General features: G+C 39.6%; 1 long non-coding RNA gene across 1 annotated transcript in view; it reads right to left on the bottom strand.

Moving 5' to 3' along the window:
* Positions 1-597: 597 nt before the first annotated feature.
* The window catches only part of LOC149804724 (uncharacterized), a 28,969-nt gene continuing 19,071 nt past the window's right edge, over positions 598-10,495 (bottom strand). Inside the window, exon 2 of the long non-coding RNA XR_016414207.1 lies at positions 598-1,822. This is a non-coding gene — a long non-coding RNA (uncharacterized LOC149804724). The remainder of the gene's footprint in view (positions 1,823-10,495) is intronic.

Raw genomic sequence — 10,495 nt, 5'->3', positions numbered from 1 at the left:
CAATGTTTTTAGATCTGTTAAAATTTCTTAGTTTTAGTTCCACCTTTTGTCATTTCAGATCATTTGTTTTCTAGTGTAATCTTGAATCCGAAATCCTGTGGAAGAAAACGTGAATATAGTAGACAATAGATTGTCAGTAGCTGACGTCATGTAGTGTCAAAAACTTCTTTCTGTACATTATAAGCTGTGCAGCTTCGGCACCAGCAATTTGCCTGGTGGCAGCACCTGCTCAAATCATTCTTAATTTATCATTGATGACGATTTGATTCATTTATTTGTCCCAACAGATTCATGCATTCTGGCCGAATTGTTTTTAACTGAATTACTAGTATTCCCATTTATTTGTCCCAAGATATATAGGTATTCTGACCAACTTGTTTCTCACTGAATTGCTAGCTTTCACATTTACCATCATGGAAAATGACACCAACAAAATAATGCCAGGTACAGTTATGGTATTTGGGCTCAGCTATGACTAACAAACTTGGTCTGGTGTAGTGTTGCTTGGCGTGCGACTGATACAATGATGTGTTTTGAGTTATTTAACTCCTTGATATATTTTCTACAGGTTTAAAAGTAGCTATGCAATTACGTATGTCATCTTTTGTTTTTTATTGTCCTAAAAAAATTCGTACAAAAATTTTCTGAGTGACATAAACATTAATAACCTTCACGATTGCAGTGGAAACATATTTGCAATTGGCTTCTTTAGCTGAAGGTTGGCAAAAATAATTAATGCTGGTTGTCTTTCCTTTTTGCACTAAGGTTAATTTAAACCATTAATATCGTCATCATTGTGTGTATAAGAGTATAGATTCCAAACAATGTCCATGTTGTTTAAACTCATAGTAACAAAAGATCTTATTTTCTCATTTTTTCTTTCAACTAGGCAATCAACTTTACCATATTTACATTGAAGTCTACGATTGTTGAATGGTAGTCGTCCATCGCAATGTTGTTTCTATTTCGTTCTTCGATTAGGATCAAATACCTTGACACATAGTTTATTAGTCATGTCTTCAAGTAAAATGTTTGGATTATGTTTAATATTCAAATATTAAAATATCGATCTCTGCCAGATAAAAATGTCCGAGATTGATTTACAATATATAGCTGGTATTCTCTATCTGGATGATACGTATATACAATCGTTTATCATTTATCTATAATCCTGGTCAGAAGTAAAAATACATGATAATTGGTTTAGGATTAATGTATATGTTGATAAATATTTTATGCAAGGTACACTTTTTTATCTAAATGACATGATATTGTGTATCACCTATTGTTGTGTAAAATGTTTCATCAAACATGGTGGTACATAAATAAATTCATAACTTTAAGCCAATTTTTGAAGCGTAGCTTCAAAGTTAAAATGTTGCAGCAAACCTTTCATTGCTGGATATTCGTAACGAGTACAATAACTTGTCTTATGTTACGTGTTCGGGTTCGAATAAACAGTAACATAAGAAAGAGTGAAAACAACAAGTTTTGAAAAATATTTTTAAAATATTATTTCCCTGGAACAATTCTATAAAAATGAAATATATAAACTGACGGTTTCCAGAATCAAATCCCCCCCCCCCAAAAAAAAATAAAAACCCAAGAATAATCCACGAATACAATTTTTGAAGTCCTAATATTGAAATGTTCTAATGATTCCAAGTTCGAATCCCGACGAAGAATCCAAGATGGAAGGAGATGAAACATACGGTAACCTGTGCTGTGCTGAAGTCTATATTTCCTTGCAGAAACACAATAATTAATCCTCCTTTTTGGAAATCCAAATAAAAACTTTCAGAAACGTCCTTGTTCAAGAATCCTGTAAGAATACAATAATATTTCCAGAGAAACGAATTAATATTTTAGAATCCGAAAAATTAAAATAAAACTCAAAACTAGTCACAGCAGAAAAAAAAATAACTTGACATCAGGTGTTTAAAAGCCCCAAAATTCTGATCTCTCTCTCTCTCTCTCTCTCTCTCAACATTACCATTAATACTAAGTGTTTCGTAATTTTGGAAATGCCTAATTGCGAAATAGCGAATTACGTAATCATGTTTACATATAAAAAAAATCACGTACCCCCCTGTATGTCCTTGATAAGATCCTATCATTTTACTCCGAGAATAAAGTTGTTTACTTGACCATCAATTAAGGCCATGAACTAAGTCAAACACTGAAATAGTTTTTCTATGATTAGGTATCTAAGGAAAAATTCAGGTCAAACTGAATTTCCTGGAAAATATCAAATTCCTAGAAAACAAAATTACATTACATTGACATGTAAAGAAAATAAAAAGATTCCAAAACCCACAAACAATCAAATCAATCAAATACAAATTAAATCAAATAGAAATTAAATCAATAGAAATTAAATCAAATACAAATTAAAGCAAATAGAAATTAAATCAAATACAAATTAAAGCAAATATACGTAACACTTGGTACCTATACCTCATTCAAAATATATATATATATATATATATATATATATATATATATATATATATATATATATGTTCGTTCCAACATTTACGTTAATACCATCCGGAGTCTCATGATTCGGATCATTGTGGAAATAATACTATCCGGAGTCTCATGATTCGGATCATTGTGGAAATAATACCATCTGGAGTCTCATGATTTGGATCATTGCGGATATAATACCATCCGGAGTCTCATGATACGGATCATTGTGGAAATAATACCATCCGGAGTTTCATGATTCGGATCATTGCGGAAATAATAACATCCGGATTCTCATGATACGGATCATTGTGGAAATAATACTATCCGGAGTCTCATGATTCGGATCATTGTGGAAATAATACCATCCGGAGTCTCATGATTTGGATCATTGCGGAAATAATACCATCCGGAGTCTCATGATACGGATCATTGTGGAATTAATAGTATCCGGAAGTAGTGAAGGGGGTAGGATTAGCCTCAATGGGAATTAGCATTAAAAACACCCTTGGGTCAGATTAGCCTCAATGGAAATTTAACATGGAGAAAAATCGTGGGTAGGATTAGCCTCAAGGGAAATTAACATGGAGAAAATTGTGGGTCAGATTAGCCTCAAGGGAAATTTAACATGAAGAAAAATCGTGGGTCAGATTAGCCTCAAGGGAAATTTAACATGGGAATAAATTGTGGGTTAATATACGTACAAGGGGAATTGAACATGGGATTTTTTTTTTTTTTAAAAAAGGGCTAGGCAATTGAAAGGCTATCTCTTTTCGAGATATATGGCTGGCCCTGAAAAGGGCCTTTGGGTTTTTCTTCTTCTTTTAACTTCTTAACTTTTTCCACCATCCTCTTATTTTGTCCATCATTCCTTTCTTCTTTTTCTTTTCTGTTTCCGGCAGCCAGTCCGGGTGGCTCATGGCCCGGAACTTCTCTTGGATTTTCATCCAGTTTGTGTTCAGTTTTTCGAATTCATCCTTTTTTCTTCTATTTTCTACGTCTTTTCTTTCATTGGACCACTTTTCTTTGATCTTCTTGACCTCTTTGGTCAGCACATTCCTCATTAGTTCTTCAGCTTTCTTAAGTTTTTCTAACCCCCACTTCGCGAAACACCAATCTGTCCATTCTACAATTTTTTCTAGAAAGCACCTTGCACTCGTCACATGATCTATCGCTTCTTTTAACTTACCCACTTTGACATACGGTGGGTTAATTAAACCTCTGATTCTCTTCTCCTCATCCTCTATCATTTCTTTCACGATGTTTACGGATAAGTGTAGGCTGGTTACTTGTCTTGAGACTAAGTCTTTTGTCACTGCATACCTCCATTCATGTTCAACCCTTTCTGCTACACTCAATCCATCTACCATCCAATACCAACTTCCCATAAGATCGTTGTATAAAGCTGAAGCTGCTGGCATCTTCTTGTTTGCTTATTCCGTAGAATGGGTTCCAATGGCCAACACTGTTAGTTTTATACTGAAAGCGCGTACGTGAAGGAAAACATCCCCCTAAAACATAAAATTGATCTTACCTAGATCATGACCCAACAACGCGCGGACGTGAAGGAAAACATCCCCCTACTTTCTCATTTCATATAATACAACTCTAACTATACTCTTCACATACGCTAAGAAACCCATAATCTACTATTCACACAAACATACCTGAGTTCTTGCAAACACAATCACACCAACACATACCCTCACACGATCTTATAAAAGAGTTAGTGTTTATATTCACACTACTCTACCTACACATTGGCAAATTAATAGTTATTTCTTTTCTAGAGTATTGGGTAGCCCTGAAAAGGGCTGTTTTTTTTTTTAACTCCAGATGCAACTATCTAATGATTGCACCTTCCTGGCCTGGCGCCGCACACGCATCTTCTTCCCCAGTATCCTTTCACCTTTCTTCTGGGGAGCGAAGAGGGAGGATGATTCGCTTCAGCACCCCAATCCTCTGTCTCGGGAATATTGAACGACATCATCTCTTCTCTTTTCTTTTCCTCCTCTTCCCTCTGTCTTCTCTCCTCCTCTTCCTTCTTTATTCTTTCTTCTTCTATTATAGCCTCCGCAGCCAGTTCATTTACCAGGCGCCTGACATATTCCAGATGTATCTGGAGTTCAAGAAGTTTGCTTATTCTGCTACTATTCATTCTTGTGTTGATCAATCAACAAGGGTAGCTAGACTGCCGAGCGAGTTTCAATTTATACTGAAAGCGCGGACGTGATGGAAAACATCCCCTTAAAACATAAAATTGATCTTACCTAGATCATAACCTAAGAAACAACAACAACGCGCGGACCTAAAGGAAACACTCACTTTTGTATGCTACCCATCACTATTTTAATTTTTTTTATGAATCACTTCAATAGACTATCCACATACGCAAATCAATTCAATCTAACCCCCAAATATACACCTCAAACACCTAAAATTACATATTTTAATCTACTATTGACCTAAACTTACGTGAACTGTTACTAACACTAACACACAAACTCATACACTCTCACTATCAATAAAGAGTTAGTGTTTATTTTCACACTACTCTACCTACACACATTGGCAAATTAATAGTTATTTCTTTTCTAGAGTATTGGGTAGCCCTGAAAAGGGCTTTTTTCTGTTTGCTATGGCATTCTTTTTTAGTTTCTAAGAATGCGATGTCCTCTGAGGATAGACTTTCTGGCAATAGGTCTGCTTCTTCGGAAAGAGAAGAAGAACTCTTTGGTGTCGATACGGCAATCGACAAAGCCTCTGTCAGGTTCAGGTTGCTGCTGCTGTTGTTGTTGTTGTTGTTGCTGCTGTTGCTGCTGTCTCTGAAGTCTGTACTTCTCTGTCCATTCTTCTTTTTCCCTGTTCATTTCTTCTCTGAAGAGCTCTTCTATCAGGTCTTCAGTGATTTTTAGCATTCTCACGTTCTCTATTTCTTCTGGCTTCGGTATCAGACTGTGTCTGACCCTATGCAAATTCACATAGGCTTCGTTGAGCTTAGCTAGTTTGGAGCACATCTTCGTAGGAGGATGAGTCGACAATGGATGGTTAGACTGAAAACAACCCCGGTTCTTATAGTGAAAGCGCGGACGTGAAGGAAAACATCCTCCACACGGTTTTCGAGTCGCAACGTTCAATGAGTGTTAAGGGAGGGATAGTAAGAAATGAAAGAGCATCAATCCAATATTTTTATAGCTAAACAAAAGACAAAGGCATTTTTTTTCAAAATACAACATTTTTTATTCAAAAATCACTTAACACTAAACAACAACTCTAACATTTTTAACAATAATAACATCAAACAATTTTCTTCAAAACATCAAACATTTTTTCTTCAAATACAAACTACTTTAAACAGGGCTGACAACGTTGTGAATGAAATTGTGATTTCCACTGTTGGAAATCATTAGGCAATTGATGGACACTACGTTTCCTAGCTTGAGACAAAAGATAAGCATAATGGTCACAAAACCATCGATCTACTTTCACATCGTTTCTAGAAGAAGAACGAGGATCAAAATGAGTCACTAAATGTTCTAAGGAATAGCCCAGGCTGCGATGATGCAGAAAATACACACAGTACTGTCCACACACCAAGGAATCTGTGCCTTGTAATTTCACATTATTGAATTGGGTGGTTTGAGCATTTCTTCTCATAAAGTCGATGATATCGTCTTCCAAAGGGGGCAATCCGTACGAATCGAAATATTTCACACATCCTTCTTGAGGAAAGTAAATGGCTACCCAGTGGGTTCCTGGGAGATGACTGTCGTCCGTGTTGATCACGTAAGCTTGATGGTCTTTAGGTTTGCGATGAGGGAGTTCATCTTTAGCACAGACGACAGGATTCCAAGAAGCCGTATACGAACTGTGGTTCAAAAGGTAATAAAGTTCCCAGGTATCCATTGTTTTGTGTGTGCTTTTTTCTTCTTCACAGGTAATAATAAGTCGTCAATTCGATCCTGACTTTTTGCTTGAAAATGTCTGACGAATAAACGGTTATTCGTTCTGTTTCCTCACTCTGATTCAGGAGAGCTTCGATACGATGGATCTCTTGAGTGGTTAATGGTGGACAAGAATGTTCACGCAAGTCTTTATACCATTGGTGCAACACGTCTTTGTCCGAGATGAGACTCCAAGCTTCGTCCAGATACTCGTCCAATTTTTCTTCTTGACTCAACATCAGGCATTTATCGTGTTGAATTTGACTGGGATGATCGTTTTGACATCCATAGCAATTTTTCTTGATCAATTCCGTCATTTTGTCGACCAAGTGTTTGGCAAAACAGGAGACTAAATGGGCTTCTTCTTCTGGCCATCTTGACTTCATCATGATCACTTCTTCTTTTTCCACGGTCTCCTCACATTCCATGTCCAAAGTTTCTCCACTAGGCAAAGAGGGATAACAGTCTTCCATGGTTTCTAATAATCTAGAATGACTTCTCTCAAACTGTTGATTTCTATGGTATTATCGAATTCGGCATACAGGATGACGTTCACTGTCTTGTCAAGTGGCTTTGCAAACTGAAGTTCCACACGAATCTGGCCAGATTTTATAGGGTGGAAATGTCCCTCGTCGCTGCCTTGGTCTGGAGTGAAATCGAAAGCCCACAAAGCATAGCCTCCTGCATAATCCTCGTACTCAATGCCGTGACTGGTGTTGGTTCCTAACTGACCGGTGGCTTCGTACAGGGACAAGTACAATCTCAAGTAATTCATTTTTTTTGGGATCAAAGTCAGGTTCGAAAGGTCGGGTACACAAGGTCTTGCCATCGCGACTGACTTCGATTTTCTTCACGTTGAAGTGTTGAAAGTTGAAAGGATTTTCACCGAAGGCTCCGTTGAAGGTTGAATTCAAGACCATACCCAGGATTAAACGTTTGGGTAACTGTCCTTGGAACAGATGATCTTCGATCATGGAATGATGGCTAGCGGGAATGGTGAACGTTTTCACTTCCACGCGTCGTATGGGATACTTGGCGGTCGTTCTGCTCAACGTTTGACTGATTTCGTTACCCACTTTGGGTAACACTTCTACGCGCCGTACGTAGAGTTTGGCCTCTTCGATTTTGCTTTTAGGAGCCTTAGCAGGATCAGCCTGCAAATGGAAAGCGGTACTGCTGCGATTCAGTCTCAAGCGAACATTCACCCCGTTCAGCAAATATTTCTCTTGCAACCACATGTCCAAATGCAAACGATCCATCAGTTCTAAACTCTTCTTGTCTAAGATTTTCTCTTCTCTTGCCTCAAAGCCGGAATTGCTTCCATCCATTGTGTCGAACTTGCCCGCTGTGTCAGCTACCCACAGCACACAGGCATTGAGATGAGTATCCTTGGCATCTATTCCGTACGTCAAGAGATTTTCCAGGTAGGCACGGTAAGGGTAAGTATCCATGCTGCTGCTGACTAGTTTGTTATTTAAGTACAAATCTACTGAGCTGAACAAGGAATGCATGAAATTGTTGACGGGAGCTATATTATCATCGTCTTTTACTGGATTCTTCATCTTTATTTGCAACTTGGACTTTCAAGTACAAGTAACTGCTATTCAGATCGATGTAATCTTCGGGCTGTCCCTTGATTTCGAACTCGATGGGAGCGGAATCGGTCAATGAGGAGACGAGATGAAATTCCACCCATTGGGATTCTTGCATGGTCATCATGGTGGGGGGCATGGCAAACAGATCCAGTTCCGTCTTGGAACAGGCACAAGACTCTCGGTGCATCATTTTTTTCTGTGTTTCAATAATCGAAAACGTCTAAGTCTCGAACGGTTTTTCTTTTCTTGGCCTTTCTAGCTTGAAGTCTGGTGAAAGGGTGTTTTCTTCGTCGTCTCTTTCTGCCTTGTCCTTGCTGAATGCCTGACTCGGTAGCGTGCAGGGCATTTATAGGTGTGTCTCGTCGGCCTAAAATGTCTTTGCCCGTTTGCAGCAAGACATTTTTGCCTGCCCTCATGAAGGCTTCTTTAGGGTTTTGTTTGTCGATGATGACATTTTAGAGAAATTCTTTGCCTTGCGTCAGTGCCGCATCTTTCAAGGCGTGCAATCCGCGTGTCACCATCGGTTTCAACACCGGGGCCACCGAACGAAAGACCGATTTTAACATGTCTCCTAAACCGTGTCCTCGCTGTCGAGCAACCCCTCGGTACGCTGGATACATGACTTACTTACGAGTCGTGAGAGAACCGTTTTCGAAAATGGAGTTTCACCGTGACTTTTCCTTTGGTGAATGGAATATTTTGTCCCAGATCTCCTTTTATAGTAATGTTGACCGTGTCCAAATACGACTTGCTGACAGGCAAATAGTGAGGATGGACAAATTCGCGGTGGACGTGGTAAGTGTTTCCACCTTCCTCGTCAGCGTTCGTGGCAGAATCCACTTTGAAAGGAATGACACCCAGTAACGGCACGTAGGTGTGTCCCACCACGTTGTACTCCACCACATCGGAATACACAAAGATCAAATTCAGTCCTTGGTTCAGTTCTACTGGGGCACGAAATAACTTGCTAAAAGACTCGTTGTCGTAAACGATGGGTAATTCGTTGTTATTGAGTATGGTCGTTCTCATGTTCATGTCTCCGCCCAACATGTCATACAATTCAGGACAAAATAAAATGGTCAGGATTTTACTTCGCTCAAATTTCATCGAGAAGCGACGAGCTACTTTGTGATATTCCATGGTGACACTTCTGTTGTTGACATGCTCCAAAGCTTTCCCAAACACTCCATTAAACTTGGTAGCTATGGTGTTGACCAAATGTTGACCACTGAAATAATAGCCTGGGTGAATGAACAAGTGGTAGGTCCACGTTTTAGTTTGCTCAGTATAGGTTTTTTTAACGTCAGATGTTATGGGTCTCTTATCCAATTCCTGTTCCAATGGCACGTCATTAACTTCCACCGTAAAAATATTTTGATTGGGAAGGACATTGAGGAGTTGGGTCGGGTGAATCATTTCCACCAAAGCCACTTCCCAATGGGCTTCGTGATCTAAGGGGATGGCCTGAGATAATTTAGCTGTGTAACAGCACAACGTGTTGTGGGGAAACACCTCCATGGAACTGTCACTGGGTAAGGTTAAGTAAAATTGGTTTTGGTGACTCATAATTCCAAAGTTCTGTGGCTGTCCGAGGGGATATTACTGGACGTCAGAGGCGTGTCTCCGCCCAAAATGGGGTTCTGGTTGTGGTTGGAGTGGTGACTGGCACTGGCACTGGACACAAGGTTCCCGTTCGAGGAGAATTTCATGGAGGGATTGGGAAGCAGGTAACCGATGCAACTGCTCAATAAAATGGTCCACAATTGTTTGTCTCCTTGTTGCAAACTCAAATTGGCAATGGCTGCCCCGATGACACAATACACCACGAAGATTTGGCAGAAAAAGACGATTTGCGTTTTAGGCACACGTTCTCCACACCACACCCACAAGGGTTGTTTTTGTAAATCTTGCACAGAAGAACTGGGTGAAGAGGGAGTGGTCGACGTAGCTGCGTCTGATGTGTGAAAGGGCATGATGGTCACTTCTTTTTATAGTCGATGACTTGCGATGCGTCGATCCAAGAATCAAAACTGGGTGGATATCCTTTCCAACGTACTTTGACTTCTTTGACACGTCGTTTGCCCACTTTACGGGTTCTGCGTTCGAGAATGCTTTCGATGTCGTACACGTCATCTTCTTTTTTGGTGACACGTTGTAACTCGGGTAAATAAAACGTTCCTTTGAGTACTTCTCCGTTTATGTCTTCCAATTTATAGACGGCAGGATGACGGCCATGCACTCGTCCAGTGACGCGAAACAATTCGGTCGTCCAGTTAGGTAAGTAACCTTTGTCAAAAGTGCGTTTGGTTTTGCCAATGCGCACCCAATCTCCTACGGTCAACTCTCCACTTTTCTTGGGGACAGCCCTCGTCGGGGACGTACCAAACAGACGCTCAAACACCATCACTTCGTTGTCGGGAGTCACGTCTTGCGGGGCACGTCCGATGCTTCGATGATAAGATTGGTTGTACGCTTGCACCAGGTGCG

This window comes from Sinohyriopsis cumingii, chromosome 2, assembly GCF_028554795.1.
Source record: "Sinohyriopsis cumingii isolate HCF-2022 chromosome 2, ASM2855479v2, whole genome shotgun sequence".
NCBI classification, from domain to species: domain Eukaryota; kingdom Metazoa; phylum Mollusca; class Bivalvia; order Unionida; family Unionidae; genus Sinohyriopsis; species Sinohyriopsis cumingii.
Note: the sequence above shows the minus strand (reverse complement) of the source record. Positions and strands in the feature narration are given on the sequence as shown.